This window comes from Spermophilus citellus (assembly GCF_964194105.1).
Source record: "Spermophilus citellus genome assembly, chromosome: 9".
NCBI lineage: Eukaryota > Metazoa > Chordata > Mammalia > Rodentia > Sciuridae > Spermophilus > Spermophilus citellus.
The window spans coordinates 56,214,717-56,237,324 of NC_138191.1; the positions used below are offsets into that span (position 1 = coordinate 56,214,717).

At 39.6% G+C, this 22,608-nt stretch overlaps 1 protein-coding gene and 1 pseudogene across 4 annotated transcripts in view; both read right to left on the bottom strand.

The window, feature by feature from the left end:
- Positions 1–4,681, bottom strand: part of LOC308655731 (TLC domain-containing protein 4-like) — a 52,083-nt gene extending 47,402 nt beyond the window's left edge. The window contains exon 1 of one of the 3 annotated variants that reach the window (XM_081305923.1): positions 4,441–4,681. The gene's annotated coding sequence lies outside the window, so the exon portion shown is untranslated. Of the gene's footprint in view, positions 1–1,852; positions 2,087–4,440 lie in introns of those variants that run through there. The other 2 variants (XM_081305922.1, XM_081305924.1) reach the window with 2 other exon arrangements.
- An 8,612-nt stretch (positions 4,682–13,293) lies between these two features.
- LOC308655500 (ras GTPase-activating-like protein IQGAP3) lies at positions 13,294–17,698 on the bottom strand (annotated as a pseudogene). The gene is made up of 3 exons: positions 15,897–17,698; positions 15,576–15,823; positions 13,294–14,885 (listed from the first exon to the last, which is right to left on the bottom strand). The product of its transcript is annotated as a ras GTPase-activating-like protein IQGAP3 (transcript).
- Positions 17,699–22,608: the final 4,910 nt, after the last annotated feature.

Below are 22,608 nucleotides of genomic sequence, written 5' to 3' on the forward strand. Positions count from 1 at the left end.
CAAAAATGTCCTTTTTAATGGATTTTTAAGTCTATTTGGAAACAAGTAAATTAACTTGACCAAGGTAGTATCTCCATGTCTAAAAATTTAAAGTTAAATTAAAACCAATACATAAACTCATTCTAAGCTGCAGGATCCAAAATCGGGCTCCAAGGGAATAGTCAGGTGGACACCGTAAGTCTGGGAGGTCAGAGATAAGATTAGAGAAGCCAGGGTAGAAAGCATTGAATAAATGCCAAGACAGCATTTGGGAAGATGAAGAAAGAAGGGTGAAAGAAGATAAGAGAAAGCATTTAGGACAAAAGATGACAAACACTGAAAAAAAAATTATCAACTAAGGTAAGAAAAGCAGACAAGGGAGCAAGATAGGTCAAAGGGAGGATCCAACTAAGTGTAATGTCAATGATAAAAAGCAAGCAGTAACCAAGCAACATGCTGGGTGAACTCTGATACCAGTGTACTTTTTCTGCAGACCTTGTTTTACTTGCTGGTGGGAGTATTAGTGCTGCAGTCAGATGTTAATTGTTATGAAAAGGAAATCAAAAGCCTGCAGATAGGCTCTGCCCTTGATTAATTAGCTCCCAGATGCTGGTTGAGGCAGAAGCTTGAGCTTAGTTATAGATCATGAAACAGACTTCTAAGGAAGTCTCGATAGCCTAACCCTTAAAAAAAAAAAAAAAAAAGGAATGAGGATCCTTTTCCAATTCTCAGTGAGGCAAGCAGCCAACTTCCTAACATGTTTGATCAGCAAGTGGGGTTTAGAAACAACACGTTCTATCCACTTTTTCTGCTCAAACTTCTCAAAGCTGGAAGGGGAGGTGTGAGCCTCCCACTTACCATGACACTTTGCATTACAAGCTCATGCTCCCTACCCAGCCTACGAAAGTGGACATGACCTAAATCCATCAGCCAATTTGTTCAGGATCCATTTGTCTTCTCACTTAGCCAGCAGAGAAAAGTCTATTGCTCTTGTGAAATCTGTTTTCAAATCTGAGTTCACTTCTTCCTCTTCCATCAAAACTGTTTTGCTTTGAAGTATACAAAACTGGTGGGAAGTCCCCATTTTTGTATCTACCTCATCCAGCTGCTGTTCAGTTATATGCATCCTATACCTCTCAGGCATCAGGTGTGCTCTTCTGTCCCACCAATAGGGATCCAGCCTAAATGAATTCTTAATCTGTAAGATATGGGATATTAATCTGGAAGGAAAGGTAAAGGGAGACACTGAGCTCTCTACCAACTGTATACCTCAGAACAGAAACAGTAATAGAATAGAAATAGAAACTTGTTTTGAACACATATACTTAATTATGTTCTGGGTCTCAAAATAAAAATGTATTTTGTACTGTTGTCATCCAGAAATGTTGAAAAACTGCTTTAGATAAGCCTTTGTCATTTCGTCAAATCTGCCCCCCCCCCCGCTTGACATTGGTCCCATTGTTAAGCATCTCTTTGCTCCCATGCAGGATATCAAGCTCTGAGAAGACTTCCAGCTATCTTCATTGGCTATTTTCAAAAACCTTGGCCTTTTACACAGATTTCACAAGCTCCTTCTCATGTATCCAACAGGACTGCCTTCTCCCTGAACAGTCTAGCATTCTGAGCAAAGAAACATCTTTTGCTATTTCTGCCTTATCCTGCTTCCTCAGGTCTGGGATCTTCTTGTAGCACATCCAACTGTCTCACCAGGAATAGCAGGCCTCAGAGCAGTAGGACTTCATTTCTTTGTGTGCTACCTTTCATCCCCACAAGAAAAAGTACCACCAAAGTCACTCTTGAAATAACCTCAGGCTTTCTTACAAAATTAGCCTCACTTTTCCTGTCATGATGCATTCTCTGGTGTAATACATACCTCCAGTGCCTGTTACCGATGCCAGGTGAACATAGTCATCCCTACTGTTCAGTTAAAGTCTGTTTCCCTTTCTGTGAACAGATGGTTACTTCCACCTCCGTATTGTTAACTTCTTCCGCTCACAGGACAAATGGAAGGAGGAAAAGCACAACAAGGTGACTATACCAGCTTAGTGGGATCCTTTCCTCTCTCAAGGACAAGGGTACAAGCTGTCTAGCACAACTCCACCCCTACGCCTGCCCTCCCTGGTCCAAGTGCCCACAGTTCTCACCAAGACAATTAACTCATTATCTTTCTCAAGAAAAACTAGTTTTCTGCATCTTAGTATATTCAGCTTACTTTTCTCAGCCAAACTAAGTATCCCACTTCTTAACCTTCCAAGAGATACTGAAGCCTAAATGAATTCTTAATCTGTAAGACATGGGATATTAATCTGGAAGGAAGGGTAAATGGAGACTTTGAGGGTTTCTTGCAACTTAAACTGATTGGTTTCCTCTATTAAAGGGAAAGCCAGCTTTGAAAGGAGGACACAGACGCCAGACCTCATTCAGAGCATGGAGGGAAGAGAGTGAACAGATCTGATAACTATAGAATAGGTGCATTTGATACTGAGGGACAAAAAACACTCTCTAAGAGAAAGGGACAGAAGGGCCCATCGCACCTTAGGTTCACTCTAGAATTTGCCTCAAAACTGTACTATATCCTTTTTGATACCTGGCCCTCTCCCACTCCCAATCAGGAATCCAGGGCTCCTTTACACTTTAGTTATCTGGCTGTAGAGGGCCTTCCATCCCATCTGAAGCCCATACTTCCTCTTTCCCACTCCTTTGCAGGAATGCTCCCAATCAGTCAAGGACTGAGTTAGACTTCAGATAGCACCCTGTTCCCAAGACTCCCCTTGGTAATCAAATTAATCTCTCCAAAGGAGATTTCAGAAAAATGAAGGAAAAAATATGCCAACTCTTCCATTTGTACCCTGGGTTCTATTCAGAAAACCCCGACAAAGATTCAGCTTCTCTGGAGTTTACGATAAACGTTTCAGCCCCATGACCACAGCCATACCTAGACACTTCCAAGTAAGTATAGAGCTTTAGCAGCCAAAAGCTATAATTCTTTCCACCAGGGTAAACAAGGCTTAGAAGGAAAAGAAAGAGAAAAATGATGATAATGACTAAGCAGCTGGGTTCAAGGCAGTCAGCCTAGACAGAGAAAACTCATGCAATTTGACACAGTAAAGATTCAAAACTCTGGAAGGAGGCGATGTGGCAAAAGGAGTTGCAGAGATAGGAATAAGAAAAAAAAAGCATCCTCAAAATAAATTATCCTCTGGATCATCATATGGTGCAAGAGAGGGGTGGCAAACTAAAATCCATGGTTCTTCAAGTCATTCTTTCAAAGTTTCTAACACGACAAGAGTTCACATTTCTAATTTAGTTCCATCCATTTAGGAAAAACAAGGGGAAAGATTATTTACCTCATATAAAGCATACTTAAAAGGGAACTGGAATTCTTCAATTCATTACATTGGCTACACAAAGGTAAGCCTATATTCCACTCCATATGCTTACATAGCAGTATCTCATCTAAAACACCCCCATACAAGGTTCACTCTTCTCAAACCCATTTGTGGCTACATAAAAGGTTTTATTAAAATGACACTTTTTTTGGTCTACTTCACACTTCAATTCCCACTATCCACACAAACTCTTCCATCTTGCCCCTCAATTGCTCTCTGGATATAAACACTTGTCAAAGATCACTCTTTAAATTGTACAATTTTATATTTTAAAAAAGTGCACATTAACTCTCAAACATTGTATAATTAAGAAAATACAGACCAGCCACAGTGACCCTTAAATGAACCTAGACAAATAAAAGTGCTTTCACAGAGGATTCCTACAGTTTGGGAACTGGCATTACAAACCCCATTTCAAGGTCGGGTAAACCGAGGCACTTAGTTTTAATAAACTTGGCAGGGGTTTCAGTGGTAGCGCTGGAAATAGAAACCCATTTCTCCCTGAGCTGAGCTGGGTCCCTTTCCCACTGGACTCTTCTGCACTCGGCTGGCTAAAAATGGGACCCACTTGAGAGCTGCAAGGGTAAATAAAAGCTACTTGTTTGAGAAGGAGATCGGGGCTGCGGGAGGCTGGGGGGAGGCGGTTACCCACTTGATGCGCCTGCTTGTGTGCAGGTCTCCAGCAAAAATAGAGCTTTTCCTGGATACCCAAAGGTTGCACCCACCCGCTTTGGGCTCAGACCCCGGAGACGCCTCCAACAGGGAGGGGATCCCAGATCGCGCAGCCGGGAAACACAAATGGAACGCGGGGCGGCGCGGGGGCCGTGGGCCCGGGACTCCATCTGCTCCCGGAGGGCGCGGGGGCCGGCGGGCGAGGAGGATGCTGCGGCCGCCCCGCACCTGCAGCAGCCCGCCCGGGGCCCTGCCGCCTCCCGCGCGGGACGCCCCCCCAGCCTCGGGGCGCGGGAACCCTCGGCCGCGCTAGGCCGGCTGTGGGAAGCCGCGGCGACCCTGCCCGGGCGGCGCGAGGCGAGCCCGCCCTTGTCCCCGAGCCCCTTCCAAACGGCGTCACCTGTGCCGGGTCCCGGAGCGACTTGGGCACGGGCGGCGACAGCGCCGGGCCGGGAGTGGGCGGCAGTGGTTACAGCCTCCTGGTCATTCGGCCCGGCCCGAAGGCTGGAGCCGGCCAGAGCCACCCCCGCGAGACGCTCGCGGGAGCCAGGGAAGCCGCGGGCTCCGGGCCGCTTGGAGGAGCAGTCACCGAGGCTTCAGCTGCCGCGCGGCCGCCGCGCCCGCCCGAACTGCGGGCTCGGGTTACCGCAGAGCGGCTCCTTAAAGGGGCCGCGGCTGCTCAGGCTCCGGCTTCGGTTCCCCACGTCTCCGACCCCTCGGCCAAAGTGGGCGGGGCCGCGAAGATGTCCCAGGGGCCCACCTCCGTGTCCTGAAACTGAAGTCCCGGAAAAGGACTCCAAATCGCCCACACCTGAGGTAGGCTGCAGTGGGATCCTGGAAGATCACACCTCACCAGCGGCATAGCATGTGGTTCCCTGGATTTCCAAAGCAAGTAACCAAACTCAGGAGTGGAGAGAACTGTTAGTCCGCCTCCGCAGCGGTCCGCACTGGGACTAGCCACATAACCAGAAATCTTTTTAGATTAAGAATTGACATTCTGCACTAAATATCCAAATACTGTGTTAATGAACAGCATGATTTGATCACCAGAAAGGAGATGAAAGGGCAACTGCTGCTTCTTCCTGCCACGTCTGACATGGCCAAAGTCGAGACCCGCCCCATTCTCCTTCGGGGCTGCAGGTGCATTCCAAACTGGGTAGGAGGCATGTGGAAGAGGCCTGTTCTCTCTGAGCAGCCTCCTCCAGAATTCCTGAAAAACATTCTTTATGGCTGCTCTACCTACACCTACCTGGAGCCCCTCTGTTGTCTAAAGCAAGATTTGAAATTTTGAAGCTGGCTAAGAATCCCAAGTTGCCCAGAGCATTAACTTTGCCTTTAAATATATTTTCAACCTTTTATATATGGTGAAGAAAACTGGATCAACCACAAAGAATTGTGTGGAATAAAACAAAATAATAAGTATAGTGGCTATTATAATTTGCAAAGAGCAAAGTCTCCCCTCCCGCCCCCGCTTTTTTTTTTTTTTGAAAGGACATAAGTTCTAAATAAGTAATTTGTAAACATCACCGTTAACGACACAGGATAGTTACTTGTGAGAAATATCCATCAATAGAGCTAACATATTTGACCTAATATATACATGCACATAAATACAGATCTGCTTCAAATTTGGGCCAGAACACACACACACACCCACACACACACAACAAAAAAACAAAAAAACCTCACACACCCTGTCCATATTTATTTTCAAGGGAAAAGCAATATAATTGAAATCAAAACCTGACATTCTGTCCATCTATTTATTAGAGCTGTGTGACTTTAGCTAACTGAATTTTACTGAGGCTTAATTTATTCATCTACAAAATGGTAATAATAATTCAGTTACTTCTGAAGACCCAGTCTTAGCAAAAGAAGCTCAGACTAACTTGGAAAATACAAAATGTGCTATAGGGACAGAAACCTGTCCTGTATTCAGGAAGGGAGGAAGATCCATCCTGCAGGCCCCCAAATGCATATTCCCTTTTTCCTTCCTAAGATTCAGAACATACCAGGCAGGGCAGCAGTGCTCTTTGACCACATCTGTTTCATCATAGTTGCTTCACAATGTGTGTAGTACCTGACAATGGTTATTTCTTAACTCCTTGGGCAGGATGGTTATATATGGACATATGCGGGGTCAGCCCACAGAGAGGATAGATTTCAATGTCATGTCAGGACTCTGGATCAAAACTACCCCCCTACAAACAGACACTAGTATGAATGTCAGTGGTGGCTGTTAGTTGTTCTGTTCTATTCTGTTAGTTGTTAGTTATTCTGTTATTATTATTATTAATAATTTGTTAACAATAGCAAGAACTCAGGCCAAGTAAACCCACAGAATACACTATATGTCCCACTGTATTCCTTCATGTTAGGCCTCTATAAATGCATCACCAAACTGCAAGAAAGACAAAGCCTGAGATTCAAAAGGATTATTAGTTAAATATTAAATGTAAATATTACTCAAATGTTAAAATTTGAAAACTAATCAAAACTCAGTGACCTTGAGGGACAGACTATATCAACTACATTTTTTCCTGAAAATTTTAGTGTGGCTTAATTTCTTTAAAATATCAATTTTGTTATTTACATTTAGATCTTTAATTATTCTTACCTTTGTTTTACCAATATTCCCTTTCCAATGATACTTCCTCAAAATTCTGTATTTACTCTGAAGCTTTTCTGCATTTTAAATGTGAAGTATGAAGGCTGAATTGCACTTTTTGTATCTTTGTTCCTAGAAATGGTTCAAGGAAACAGTTCAGAAAAATTAAATTATTCATCTGCACTTCAAAAAGTACAAAAATTCTCTTAATTGAAGCAAATTTTCCTGATGAACTTCTCTTTCCCAAGGTTCTTAAACTTCTAAATAGAGTCATTTGTTTGAAAAACTGAGACCAAAAGCTACTTCTTGCTAAGATAGCAAGATAAAAGTGTTTTGGAAAACTGCCTCAATTCTTCACTAGGCTGTTAGTGGCAGCCGAACACTTTGATCAGAAAGGTTTGAGTAGTAAAAAGTAAATAACCTCAAGTACTACACTTTTTCCTATGTTGGAAAAAGTGTATCAAGAATTTTTGTGAGACTTTATGAGCATTTAAAAGTATATTCATCTGTGTTTTTGAAATTTCTAGAAAGAAACTATTTCAGGATATTATAACAATTAATTATTTTATGTGATTTTCCCCATAATGAATATGTGTTGCTTTTTCTGCATTTTATTTATAAAAATAAAATTTTTCTATTTTTCTATATGGGTGAAAATTCACATTTTCTTTTTTCTCATTTTTTAGACTAATTATTGTGCATATTAATTGTATAAAATAATTGAGTTTTGTGATATTTCCATATAAGCATATAACATTTTATATCCTCTAATGGTTCTTAATGGCTTATAATAAAAACCATCATCCTTAAGTCACATCAGTCTCTGCCCTACTCCTTTCCACCTATTTTGCCCCATATTCCCTACAACACAGCTGTATGTTCTTCAATTCCTAATGGAACCCATATTCCAATGTTACTTAATTTTCAGTTTTAGATACTACTTATTGACATCTTGTCATGGTATTGGAAAATAACATGCTGTTTACACACCAGCATCACCACCACTTTGCCCACACCCTTGGCTTGACACATCACATTCAGTAAACAATAATTAGAGTTTACATCATTCATAACAAAATGTAAATATAATGGCATTGCTGAATCAAGTAGTGTGCCATAATAATACTTTTCTTGAAAATATGTTCCTGGAGTTAACAATTGCCTTGCTTTTTCACTTTTAAAATAATCTAAACCTAAATTTTGTCTAAAATCCTTAACATATCTATCCAATGTCCATTAATAATACCTTTCAATGCCCAAACATGACTGAGTTTACTCTTATTTTGCTGTCTACACTCCAGGGGTTTACTCAGAGGGATACATAGGGAGAAAATATTTACTTCCATGTCTGAAAATGCATTCTGTTCTTATTACTGATTGATAATTTAGATAGGATTGAGTTCAATTTCCTATAGACTGTAAAAACATTATTCCACTGTCTTTTACTTTTAATGCTGCTATTGAAATGTCTAATGTCTTTCTAGTTTCCAATTCCTCTGTATTTGATCTGTTTTTCTTTCTAGAATTTTCCCTGGTAGTCTAAAGTTTCATAATGATGTATTTTAGAATAGGTCTTTAAAAAAAACAATTGTATTGAACATTAAAGGGTCTTTTATCTGCAATTTTTTCTTATATTTCTTCAATAATTTCCTCCCTACCTTTTTCTCTGTTCTCTCCTTGTGAATTCTTGTTAATAGGCTATTAGACTATCGACATTAATTCTCTAAATTTGTCATCCCTTTATTCTACTGATCATCTCTGCATCTTTCTTTTCCATTGTCTGAGACAGAAATTGTCAAAGGGAGGAGTTGGAAGGTCGATTTCTCTGCCCTAGGGCAATGTGACAATGTCTGTAGATAATTTTGGTTGTCACCACAGGAAAGAGCAGATGCCTTGGCATACAATGAGTAGAGGCCAGAGTGGTTGCTAATCATTTTACAATGCACAGAACAGCCCCCACAACAACAACAACAACAAAAATTCCCTGCCCCAAGTGTTCATAGTGGGCCAGGAGAATGCCTTAACTTTATCTTCTAATCTTCTACTAAAGTTCTGTTCCAAACATATATTTCATTTTCAAGGGTTCTTTCAATTCTTTAGTTAGCCCTTTTATTGTGGGAACTCTCCATGGAAGAATAAATCCTTTCTCCAGAGAAGAAACATTAATCTCAGAGGGGTATTATATTGATGGTGGTACCATTAGGGTATAGTACCTGAGTCCAGTCTGGCTATATGAAGGACCAGGGGGTTCAGAGTTCAGTAAAGCAATCACTTTAGAGCAAACCTCCTTCAGTCTAATGCCCCACCCCTCCCCTCCACAGTATACCCCACAACCAAGTGCTATCTACTCTAAACACTTACTTTAGTCCCTCTTACACTTGGCCAAGCCACTAATTAACCCAACTTCAGCTTCCAAAATATATTGAAATCTTTCATCTCTTGGAGATTTTTTCTCCATCCTTAAAAAGAAAAGTAAATAATTCTTATAAATGAAACAAAGTTTTCCGATGAATACTCTCATTTTATTGCTATTTGCAAAGATCACTTCCATAATATTTAAAAAGGAGGGTCTTATTTTTGTATTATAAAAAATTAATAACAGAAAGGAATCCAGAACGATGGCATGGGAAGAACCACAGTTCTGTTTTTTTTTTTAATTTCCAACTTATTTTTTAAATTGTGTCAAAAATTATTGGGTTTTTTTAGATTTATTTATTAGTTGAAACTGATGTTACCAATCACTATTTATATGATGTGTAACTTTTAGATCAATTTGTTAAATATCCTTCCAGATACTTTTCTATACATACTTGCAAATACTATAAGGTTTCATAGGAAAAAATGGGAGAGGGGATTAAAACAGTACATTATTGGACATGTAGGAATTTTACCATTGGACCAAATTTTCAGTTTTCAGATAAGGCAAAATAGTAATGTGTTGAGAAAGTAAATTTAAAACTCAAAGCCAGCTCCAGATTTAATGGGAAACACTAGAAGAGCCTGGCTCAAGTCAAGGGGAAGACAAAAGGGATGCCCATTCTTCCACTACTAATTAAAGGGATACTAGAAATACCAGTTGTGGGAACTGGATGAAAGAGAGAAAGTGACCATATCAATACTAGGAAAAAAATGCAAAATTGTCACTATTGATAGATGATGATGATATGATTATATTATGAAAGTCAACTAAAATATACATGCATATTTTAATAAATAAGTATGAATATATCAAAGAAAATCAACAAAAATACATAAATAATAGAAAATTAAGTATGGATCAGGATATAAAATTAATTTAAATACATACATCCTTTCTTGGAACTACTTTAATTGTATACACATGTGTACACCTACATGTACATATACATACATACACACATACATGTATACATATGTACACACATAGAATACTTCTTTACAAAATAAAAGAATGAAAAGATCCTGTTATAACTGCAATAAAGAGTGCCTAAGCAATTACCAAGAATACAAGTAACAATAAATGTTGGTGAGGATGTGGGGAAAGAGGTTCACTCATATATTCCTGGTGGGACTGCAAATTGGTACAACCACTCTGGAAAGCAGAATGGAGATTCCTCATAAAACTTGGAATGGAACCACCATTTGACTCAGTTATCCCATTCCTCTGTATATACCCAAAGGACTTAAAATCAACACTACAGTAACACAGTCACATCAATGTTTGTAGCAGTTCAATTCACAATAGCAAAGCTATAGAACCAACCTAAGTGCCCTTCAACAGATGAATGGATAAAGTAAATGTGGTATATATATATACAATGGAATATTACTCAGCCATAAAGAAGAATGAAATTATGCATTTGCAGGTAAATGAATAGAACTGGAGTCTATCCTTCTAAGTGAAATAAGCCAATCCCAAAAAACCAAAGGCCAAATAGTCTCTCTGATATGTGGATGTTAACACACAATAAGAGCGGGGGAGAATAGAAATTCATTTGATTAGACAAAGGGCAATGGATGGAAAGGAGGAGGCATGGAAATAATAAAGACAGTAAAATTAATCAAATATAACTTTCCTATGTTCATATATGAATATGTGACCAGTGAAACTCCACATCATATACAACCACAAGAATGGGATCTTAATTAGAATAAATTACACTCCATATATGTACAATATGTCAAAATATACTCTTACTGTCATGTATATCTAAAAAGAACAAATAAAAACAAAAGCAAGGGGTCTGGGCTTGTGGCTCAGCAATAGAGTGCTCACCTAGCACGTGTGAGGCACTGGGTTCAATCCTCAGCACCACATAAAAATAAAACAAAAGTGTCCAACTACAACTAAAAAAAATATTTAAAAAAAACAAAAGCAAGGAACTGGATGAAAACCTTAATTCAATGGTGAACTACAATTTTTCACATTTTGTTGAGAAACAAAATCCAAGCCTTTCAAATTAAATTTAGAGTGAAATTGTGGAGAAGTGACATAAAATAAGTAAATATAGCATTAAAATGAGGGCTTCAAAAATTTTGAAGAACTCTAAATTTTCAAGGCTAGACAAAATAGTAAACCAAATTTGCAAATAAACTTATTCAAACTCAAAGAAATAGTCCCTAAGAATAAATTTAATAAGGAATATACAAAATTTATGAGGAAAACTTGAAACATTCCTTCATGACCCAAAGTAGAATCTGAACAAATTAAGAGTCAAACTGTGTTTGGGATTAAAAAAAAAAAAAGTCAATGTATGCCAATTCTTCCTAAATTTTAATTAAAAATTTTTTACAATCACAATGAAAATGCCAACAAATTATTTTCTCGAATACGGCAAACTGATTCTAATGTCCATCTATAAAAATAAACTAGCAAGAATAATTTTTCTCAAACTCTTGTAAAAAAATCAGTGAGGGACTGGAGTTATAGTTCAGTGGTAGAGCGTATACTTGCCATGCACAAGGCCCTGAGTTCATTTCCCAGCACCCAAAAGAAAACAAATAAAAGATTATGGAATAACCCTCTCTATAATAAAAACATACTACAGAACTTAAATAATTACATACTTGAGGATTTTTATAGGAATAGAATAATGGAATTAGTAGAAACTCTAGAAATATTCTAAACTCAAATAAGCAGCATCTTAAATCCATAGGATAATATGAATTTTTAAATAAATGCATCCAGACAAAATGAAGTTAAATCTATATCTCATACTGTACACTAAGATATATTTCAAATGGGTCAAAGATTTAAATATAAAATGTAAATACACAAAGGTATATAAGACATGGGTAAATTCCTTTCTTGCCTTAGAATGGGAAGATATTTATAATTTTATCTCAAAATCCAGAACCCATAAATATTAATAAATCTAAAAATGAAACACTATTAATGGCTGAAAAATAACAGTAACATAAGCAAAGTAAAAATACAAATTATAAGCTGGGGAAAATATCTGATATTCAAATCACACATAAAGGGGTGCTTAATATGTAAGAAGCTTCTAGATAGCTAGAAGAAAAAATCCAATCACTGAAGAGAAAAATAGAGGACACTAACAAACATCACACACAAAAAAATTGTAATTTGCCCTTAAACATTAAAAATTCATAAAATATATTCCAATTAAAACCAACAAGCTCCACCCCATAAACAGATTGCTATTCTACTTCCCCACTACTCTGATTTTGGAGCATTTATCTTTCAGTATAGCTCTACGGATTGGTTCTACCTTCCACCATTTTTTGAAAAAGTAGCAAATTTATGAAACTGCCTTTTTTTCTTAAAATTCTAGATCCAAATGCCTAGTAACAAGGCAAATAGACCTTACTGGGTAATGCTAGAAGTATCATTGTTTATCAACATATAAAATTCATGCCTACTGTTTTGTAACATAAAGAACTCATATATCAGTATAGCAAAAAATTAGTTTGCACGTGTATATTTTGTTCCTTTGAACAAATTGTTCTTTAAAAAATAAAACTGATAGTTGAATCATTCATGAGTAATTTTCATAGACCTTAGAGCTAAAATACAATTTTAGGAAATTAGAAAAGTTCCTTTGGGATTAGGAATGGAACCATCATATGACCAACTCTACCACTCCTTGATACTTATCCAAAAGAATTATTCATCTGCATACTAAAGCAATACATGTATACCCACAGCAGCACAACTTCCTATAGCTAAGTTATGGCACCAGCCTTATGTTATGGCAGAAGTGGGCCTGCAGATCCATTGAATCTGCTTAAAGAGTCAGCTCTTAGGCATAAGAATCCTGAGGGTAGAAGACAAAGGAAGCTGAGATAATGAACTTTTAAACACCAGCAGGATCCCTAGTGCCTTGACCCAAGGTGACTTTAACACAAGGTGGAAAAGACTAGCATGGATATTAGTTTGAATAGGGCAAATGAGAACTCTTTCTTTGAGCTCAAAAAGATGCAAGAATTAAAACCAGGATTAAGTCTGTACAATGATTTGGTGTATAGGGGTGGAAGAGAAAATAAATACCCTAGTAACCCACATATAAAGAGACCATAAGCAAGGGGACAATATTTGAGGTTCATGGAAGGCCACCTTGCCCATCCTGCCACAGAGGACAACAGTGCCACATGGGCACCCACAAACACATTGTTCTATGTCCACACTCAGGAAATTGGCATTTACTTCAAATTACTCATCTCCGGAGTGATGTCAAAAATGACATTTATAAAGTGAGCGATGGGAAGATCTTCAATTTCCACCAAGACACCCTTCTCCAGGAGCTGGGCAGCAGTGTAATGAAGAGATGACTGCTTCTTCCCCTTCCTGGAACTCTTGTTGCTGGGGGCCAGGTGGTCCGGGCAGGCCCGGATGTACTGGTTGTCGCAGTCGGTAGTCTTAGAGCTCAGGGCCTGGAATGTGGCCTGAAGCTTCACCAGCTCTGCCTTCTGCTGCTGCCAGTGCCTGTGCTGGCTACAGATGTCTTGCTTTCTGGAAGTTGAGAGAGTCAGGATCTCCTTGAGGGAGTCCCCAGTGTGGAACTGTATGATATCAATCAACATCTGCTTGGTGCTTAGAAGCAGGCTCTGGACATTGGTATCATCAGCATCTGCCTCTAGCCCTTCAAATTTGTTGGTGAGTATCAGGGACACTTTGAGTTTGCTTTATCCATGTGACCATCTGCAGCTATGTTCTCCCTGATGAGGTCAGGGATGGTGGGCAGCTCCCCAAGGTCCTCTAGGAGCTGGTACAGGGGGTCCCAGTGATTAGGAGTTATTCAGTCCTGATGCTCCAGCAGCAGCCTGTGCATGTTAACCAGCTTTCCCACCATGATGTGCACCATGGGTTTGGCCACAGCCACCATGTCTGAGTACTCATCCTTAGCAAACTGCTCTTCCAGCTCTGGCATCTGGCAGACTCTGCAGATGTACTTCCTGAACTTGAGGTGTGTCTTCTACAGATAGTTATTCAGGACCCACAGGTGCCAAGTCTCCCCAGAGAAGGCCTTGCCAGCCGATGCATGCTGCAGGAGCTGGACTATAGCCCCTAAGGCATGGTGCTGTGGGGTGGCCAGGGCATCACTTACTTCCAGGATCACAATGTCAGAAGCCACCACAGTGGGGTTCAGGAAGCCATAGTACAGCAGGTTCCCCACATTCTTATGGACCTCACTCCCTGTGGCATCAGGGAACTTATTTGCCAGTGTTGTCTTCAGAAATTTGGCCACATACCACAGCCCATATGGAATTGGGCTCAAAAATGAAATGATGGCTACAAGGAACTTATCAATCATTGCAAGAAAGTTGCCAAGGAGATGTCCAGCCATCTCTGGACCTTGAGGTGGCTCATGGGCTGCTTGGGGGTGACATCATAGGGAATATGGCTGCACTGCCCTGTCTGGGCCTCAGTCTGGTTGATCCAGCTCTAGTAGATGTGGACAGGGTCTGTGTGGACACTAAGCACCTTGTCCTCCAGCATGTCCTTGATAAACTTGCCTAGGATCTCCCACAGGGTGCTCTGTCCCCACTCATTATAGCAGCAGGTAGGCCTCCCAAAGGTTGGAGGCATAATTGTACAAAACGAAAATCTCTGCCTCCATGAACTTGGTGGTTCTATTCTGTGGCATCTGAAAGATCAGCTTATCCAGGTAGATGGGTTGAGTCTGGAGCAGGTAGAAGAGGCGCTGATAAGCTTCTAGTTTCTGCAGGTTCTCTTTGCTTAGCGACTTTAATCCCTTCTGCTTATCCAGAACCATCATATTTGACAGCTGCTTCTTCTTCATCGTCTTCTTTTTGTTGTTGTTGTTCTTGTTGTATTTTTTTTGCTTTTGTTTTAAATTCATTCATTCATTCATTCATTCTAATCAGGTATACACGACAGCAAAATGCTGTTCAATACATTGTACACACGGAGCAGAATTTTTCACTTCTCTGGTTGTCCCCAAAGTAGGATCATACATGTACCTGTGCTGAGAGCCACAGCCGAGTCCGAATGACGCATGGCATTTTTGCCAGAACGGAGTGGTTGAGAGTTGATAATGGTTATGTTAAGTTGTGTATATTAGACCCCTGCTGTCCGGGCCTGCTACTTTGGAGTTCTCATGGGGATTCCAGGAGAGTTCCCATTGGTTGGGGAAGTGCCCGAGGAGAAATTTCCAGTTGGTGTGTGGTTCCTGGAAGAGCCCTGTGGCGTTTGGGAGAGTTCCCGGGGAGCGTGTGTGGAGTGTGCTGGTGGAGTTCAGAAATAAAGTTTGTTCCTGCTTCAGTGGCTCGTGATTTGTGCCCAGCCAGACTGCGGCATACCTGGTAATGTTGACCATCTCATTCCACCATCTTTCCTACCCCCCTAATCCCTCCTCCCTCCCCTTTGCCCCATCCAAATTTCTTCCACTCATCCCTTACCCCCCACCCCATTATGAATTAGCATTCATTTATCAGAGAAAACATTTGGCCTTTAGTTTTATGGGATTCTTCTTGGTCAGTTTCTTTCAGTGGGAGACCACTTCCTGGAGGGTGATCTGGTTTTTCACCAGCAGGCCAATCTTGATGTCCATAGGATGAGGTCCTGCCCCAGCTGCTGATTGGAGCAGATCTTTCTGATCATCTCTTCCTGGAGCTTCAGCAGCTGGGCCTCAGCTGACAAGTTCTGCTGGCTTTGGTTCAGGAGGTGGGCAAATCTGTGCACCACACTGAAGGGAGGATGGGCTGCATGCTAATATGGAGCAGAATTTTTCACTTCTCTGGTTGGCCATGGCGGGGTTGCTCAACATCTGCTCTGTCTAGGCTGACTTGCCTTCCTTGATAGCCTGATTGATAACAGCCACACCAAGGACCATTCTCAGCTGTGCTTGTGTTCTGGTTGGCTCTGACCACTCCCTGGTGGATCTCCTCCAGCCACAGCACAGCTCCAGGATTCCCTGTCACCTTGGCCTTCTGTCTTTTGGCTGCCACAAGGAAGAGATGATACCAAGGAGCAACAGGAAGGCTGACAAGTCTTCTCAGAGCTGCCTTGGTCCAAAGCCTCATTGATAAGGCTGACCACAAGGACCTGATTGGTATCTTCTTGGACCTGGGCATTGTTCCCTGGCTCACGGTGCCCTGCAGGTCATTCCAACTCAGGAAGGTAACATCTACTCCATGCACCTGTCACAGCTTCACCAAGACATCAAAGTAACACTGAGCATTTTCTCCTTCTACCTCTGCTAGGCCAGTGATGGGATTCGCCAGACTGTTCCAGAAGCCACAGGCATCCCTGGCCTCCAGGTTCCTGTTAATCAGGACTATGGCTGACAGCATCTCCATAGCCACGAAGAACTCCTCCTGGAAAAGCTCTCCCTGCTGCTGTAGCTGGGGCACTGCTAGCTCCTGCTGGTACACAGTAGCAGCAAAGAGGTACCCTGGAGGCAGCTCCTTCACTGTGTCCATGGCTACTCCCCTCTGAATGGCTTTGTTGACCCACCTCACAGCCTGGAGCATGGCTTGTTCTGACCACTCTCGCTGTTGGCTGCAGCCACAGCAGTCTGATCTTCCTCCTTTTCCAAAAGCTCTACCAGGCCCACCTCCTGTGCTTTCTGCTCTCTGTTTGAGGTCACTTGTTTCAGATACCAGTCAGCAAAGTCTCTCCTCACCTCTTGCAGGGTCAGGGCAAGGTCCTGAAGGGCCTCAAGCAAGGCTTCAGGGTTCTCTTTCCAGGGCTTCATCAATGACTTCTAGAGCTTCACGGACGTTGACATGGTTGATGTTGCCCTGGATTTCAGTCTGGGTAAGGTAGTAGTCATAGGTGTCCTGGCTTTCTCTGTCATCATGGTTCCTGGCACTGGAAGCCTTCTCCATCTTGGCCAGGGCCAACATTTCCTGGTAGATGGCTATCAGAGGCTCTCAAAGATTCCCCAGAAGAGCACTAGGATTCTGCAAGGCAGCCAGGGTGTCCTAGACCACCCCTCACTCCAATGCTTCATTGATGGCAAGGATGGCTATGTGGATTGCAGTCTTATCCACAGAAAATTCACTGGCCAGGATGCCCCCCATCTTGTTGAAGGCAGTTCAGAGGCCATGTTGCTGGGTTCCTCAGCTGTTGAATTTCACTTTCACATATAAATCATGTATGTATCTGAGGGGCCAATCCCAACTAGGAGAGGAAGACATTGAGAGCATGAATGCGGTAGATAACCTGGGGCATGTTCTTCTTGTCATAGATGTCTGTGGTCTCTGGGAAGAAGGTCCAAGGCAGACTGATGTGGGCTATTGCAGACAGCAAAAGTTGAGGGTGTCTGTGTGATGGAAATACAAGCCTGCTGCCTGGTACTGCAGCTGCTCCACATCACAGATCTTCTTCAAGGGAACCACAGAGGGTGCAAAACAGTGGCCCCATTTAGCCAGCAGCGCTCCATTGCAGAGGCTGTCCTTCAGCTATACCAGGGAGGGAAAGCTCCTCCTTCAAGTAGGCCTCCATTTAGTACTTGGCTTCTTCTAGCTAACAAAGGTACTAATAGGAAACATTCTGCCTCCTCTGTTCATCCATTTCCTCAGCTTTGAGGTGTTCATAGGCTACCCAGTCCCAGCCCACTCTTCTCCCCTCCATGTTCCTCCTTCTTATAACCATATTTTTAATATACAAACATTTTCTCCCTTAAATATTTATCATCCAAAATGATCTCCTATGTCATTATGACTATTGTTCATACAATAATAGTATTACTATAATCAATTTACTCATCAAATTTGAATCATGTTCATTACTAATTGTTGTCCCATTTTAGATATTCTATATGAGAAGTCAGAAGCATTAAGAATAGCAGTTATTATTTACCTAGAAAATAAACATGCTAATTCACATTTCCCACTTAGTCTTTGGGTCTGTATTCTGTGCTTTTTAGTAAAAACAAAACATTTTTATTCTCCAACAAGTAACAGTTTTGAAAATTACCCATCCCATCCCTTTTAAAAATATACTAAGAATATTTTAAAAGAAGAAAAACTAGTTTTAGTGAGAAAGATATTTTATGGGGATTTATTTTCTACAAAGAAAAGTATGATTCTGGTCTCAGATTTTAAAATTCTCTTTGTAGTAAATACAAGATAAAATATCATTTTTGAAAGACAGTTATAATTAAATTTTAGCTTCAAACTTTGTTATACATATTCTATAATAAAATGTGTATTATCCCTAAATGTTAACAATATTGAAAAATCAAAATGTTGAGAGAAATGGGTTGTGGAGTAAGGAAAAAATTAAACTACTAATATTCTCTATGTAGAATAACTATAATATCATTAATGAAAACACTATCAGTATAAGGAAATTTAACTTGATGTATTAATTCTATCTCTAATCAAATAAAAAGTGAAGAAGTTAACAAACAAAAAATAAAAGTGAATGTCAGAATTTTAAAGCATAGAAATTATTTCTTTAGACATAAATAAGAAGCTCATTTTGTCTCCCAACATTTACAGTGTGGAAGCATATACTAACATTTATAATAGATAGAAATTGAGGTCGTCAGAATTCAGATGACCTTTGGATAGAATCATTTTTCAGATGGAGTATTATTTCCAGGGGTTCTCCATCTCTCTACATGGCTAACAAGATCAGCCAAGCCACCACAGAGACCTGGAAGTCACCCTTGACTCCTTCCTGTTCCCACAGCACCCAGTGTCTACATTAGGACAAGTGCACCCAAACTAATCTCCTTTGCTCAGTCTTGTTCCCACACACATCTCTTCTCATTAGCCTCTATTTGCTGCCACCAATAAGAAAATAAGTATTTTTTTTTAAATTTAGAAACAAAATCATATTCATTCATTCATTCATTCAACTTTGAATGAATATATTATTAGTTTTAGACAAGTGACTAGTTATCAAAATCTATAACCTATAAAAGAGGCAACATTATGAACATAGGAATCAAAACCACAATTTTGAGTCTCACAACTGTGTTCTGAGAGCTAAATCGCTGAACACAGCCAAATTTTAAGATGTTCAAAGACCAAGTTTCTATATTACACAACTTTTCCCCAGACATTGCACCCTGCAGCTTTGCGCCTTACGTTGTACCATGAGTGATCTCCATGGATTCTCACCACTTTTCTCAGCTTGTCAAGGAATTAATTTAGGAAGCTCAAAGCACATGGCTAAGGAAGAATCTTAACTGACAATTGACATTCTAGAGAGGGAAAAAGTGAGAGAATGATATTCCTGTTTTTTGTTTGTTTGTTTTGTTTTAATCCTGAGCAATTAACTAAGTAATAGGAGGGAGTCAAGTGACTTAAAGGGATACTTTGCATTACATTAAAATACAAGCATCCTCTAAAGACCCCTTCCATAGAAACTCTCCTCTGACTTGTACATGAAGTCCTGTACTAAATGACATTTTAAAAACTGCCAGGATTTGGCTTTAAATATTGTTTTTACACACAAGGTATTTTCACTAGTATGAAAGGGAAAGTACTTCTCCCAATGTACCAACATAGAGGTGAAAGGAACTCAGTTTCAAATCATTTTATTTTAATCTGAAGTATTAATTCTTCCAAAAAAGAATGTCCATTGTAAGAGCATCATGGGATGCTTTGAAAAGAATCATGCAAATTTGGATTACTGGTCATATAATAAGTGCTTGGAAAATAAGTAATTATAACCAATACCTAAAAACACCAACTATCTAGATTCAACATTTGTTATGCTGATGTGGGCAGAAGAGGATGAACAAATTAAGCAGAAGATTAAAACCACTTGTCTCCTAAATAATTCAGATATGGTTTTTGTGCTTTTTAAAATCTTCTTTGACTTGTAATGAATATTAAAACAGTTAAGACCAATCATACTTTGACTGTAAGAAAATAAATAAACATACAAAGAATTAACTCACTGATATCCCTGTATGGCTTCATTACTTTAACTCAGAATTCAACTCTTTAATTGCCTATAGGAAATTATCTCCAAGTATTTCAATATTCTCTCTAGGGAGAAATTCCAGAGGAATTGAGTAGAGTTTTCTATGCTACACTTTCTCTTCTTCCCTACATTGGAGTTGAATGAGCATCTTCCATTGCTTAAGTCCCTTTGAGTTTCACTGCCTACCAAAGGATTTCTTCCAAGCAAATATAGCACATTCACCAAAAGAAGTTCTGCAAAAAATCATTCTTCAGCTCAGTCTATTACCTTTGCTCATATTTCTCTGTAAGCTCTTGCCTCATTCCTCCAGCCCATGAGATTTTACTATAAGTCTTGAACTTGAGAACATATAAGCTTTCTGTTTTGATTTTTAACTCTGTATTTTGCAATTAACCTTTTGCTCATTAAAAAAAATTTAAATTGTATTTATTCTAATTATACAAAGACAGCAGAATGCAGTTCAATTCATATTAGACAAATAGAGCACAATTTTTCATGTCTCTGGTTGAACACAAAGTAGAGTCACACCATTCATGTTTTATACATGTACTTAGAGTAATGATGTCCATTTCATTCCACCGTCTTTCCTATCCTCACCCCCCTTTGCTCTAAGTTCGCCTATTTCTCCCATGATCCCCACCCCCACCCCACTCAGTCACTTCTGACTACTTTGTATTACCTACTCCAGGTAATAGCCTCACCCAACTTTAACCCTATCTCAGTTTTGTTTTAATATCCCTATTTTCTCCTCAGGTTTTCCTCATTCCACTGAGATATATGTTTTGTAAACTCCACTGATATACTACCTAACACTCTCTTTCTTGAGCTCCAGATCTAAATTTTCGAGATCCTATCAAGTTTCCCAGGTCCTTCAAATGCAGTGTCCCCCATCCTCTTTGTACTGTTCATTCTCCATCTTTCTCCATTTAAGAGTCATCATGCCTCTTGTTACCAACTCAGGAGCCTCAATTTTCCTAGATTCCTCCCTCTTGTTTAGCCCTCTATGTCCAAGCACACACCAAATTCTGTGAATTCTACTCACCAAATTTATTTATTTACCTCCTCTGCTCTTCCTCTTTCATTTATTATGTTTCGGCCCATATACTATATTTTACCTCTTATGTCTTCCCAGCATCATACCAGGAAAATTTCCTTTGTATCTTCTCCCACTGCCTACTACCACATATTTCACATACAATAGACTCTCAACAAATATTTATTAATGGCAGAAGAGACTTCAAACCCTTATAATCTTACACCTTCCCTTGTCATTCATAAATTGCCTTTCTCCAACTCATACCTCTGTAGAATTCTTCTGACCTGCTGTTGGTTTTATTCCTTTCACCTCAAGTCAAAAGCTTTTTTATTACTCTTTATTGCCTTTCAAACAAATGCAGATATAAAAATCCTCCAGTGTAGCTCAAACCTACCTTTCCTGTTTTTCCTCTTCATATTTTCTATTCTGTTCTCTACTCAGTCTAGCTAAATCCAACAACTAGTCATTAAAAAAAAATCTTTTCCTGCCCCTATACTTATGCTTATGCTACCCCCAAAACATAGAATGCCTTTTCCTCACTTCTGTCTTAGTTAAAGTTCAAGTCCAATACTGTGCCACCTTTTTCATGAAACTTAGATTCCAGATGGAATTTCTCTCTTCTTCCTCTCTCCTTTGAGGATTTGAGCAAGTTTATGCATTGCTTTATACAAGTATTTCATTTCTCCTACTAGGAAATTAAATACTTGTATAAAGCAAGTATGAAATACTTGTATAAAGTATCAGAGTTGTTCAGGTGGTATGTTTTAAGACCACCTGCAACAGAATAACTGGAGTTTCATTATGGACAACAAAAAAACCCTATAAAATTGTCTCTTAAGGAAGATCTCAGAACTCTGCGCATTAAGAATATAGAGTCCCAGGAAAGTGTGCAATATGGGATGGGGGGCATAGTTAGAGACTGAGTTGAAGAAATGGGCCTTAAAGTTAGTCAGAATGGGAGCTGCTTTCTAGTTACATCTCTGTTAACTTTATTCAGAAAAATCTAGAAGTCATGACAATCATACAGATAGAAAAGAAAAAAAAATGTTAGAGATGTTATTTATTAATTCATGTAGTAATAGATCTAGGGAAATGTTATGTTCTTTTTTAAAAAGAGTCTGAAGACACATTTTATTTATAAAGAGTTGCAAAATGTTTCAAATACAGTGAAAGGCAAGTATCTCTTAAGAAATGCAATTTTCTATTGAAATATGAAGTTTTGTATGCCTCTTGCTAGCTGTGTGACTTCGAGTATGATACTTAACATCTCTAAGTTTCAATTAATTTATCTGTATATAGTGATAATGAAGTTTCATAATTTTCAAAATTTTTTCAAGAGGAGAATACTTACCTAATAGAGTTATTGTGAGAATTATATGAGTTAATGAGTGCCAGGAGTTTCGGAAAGTATAAAGAAAACTGTACTTAATAAACATTACCCAGCAGTGTGAAACTACAAGTAGTACTAATACTCATTGTTAGTCCCCTGAAACTGACTCATTCTCACTTACTAATAAATGCATCCTTTCAATAAATCAACCCATGCATGTTAAATACCAATTTATGCTAG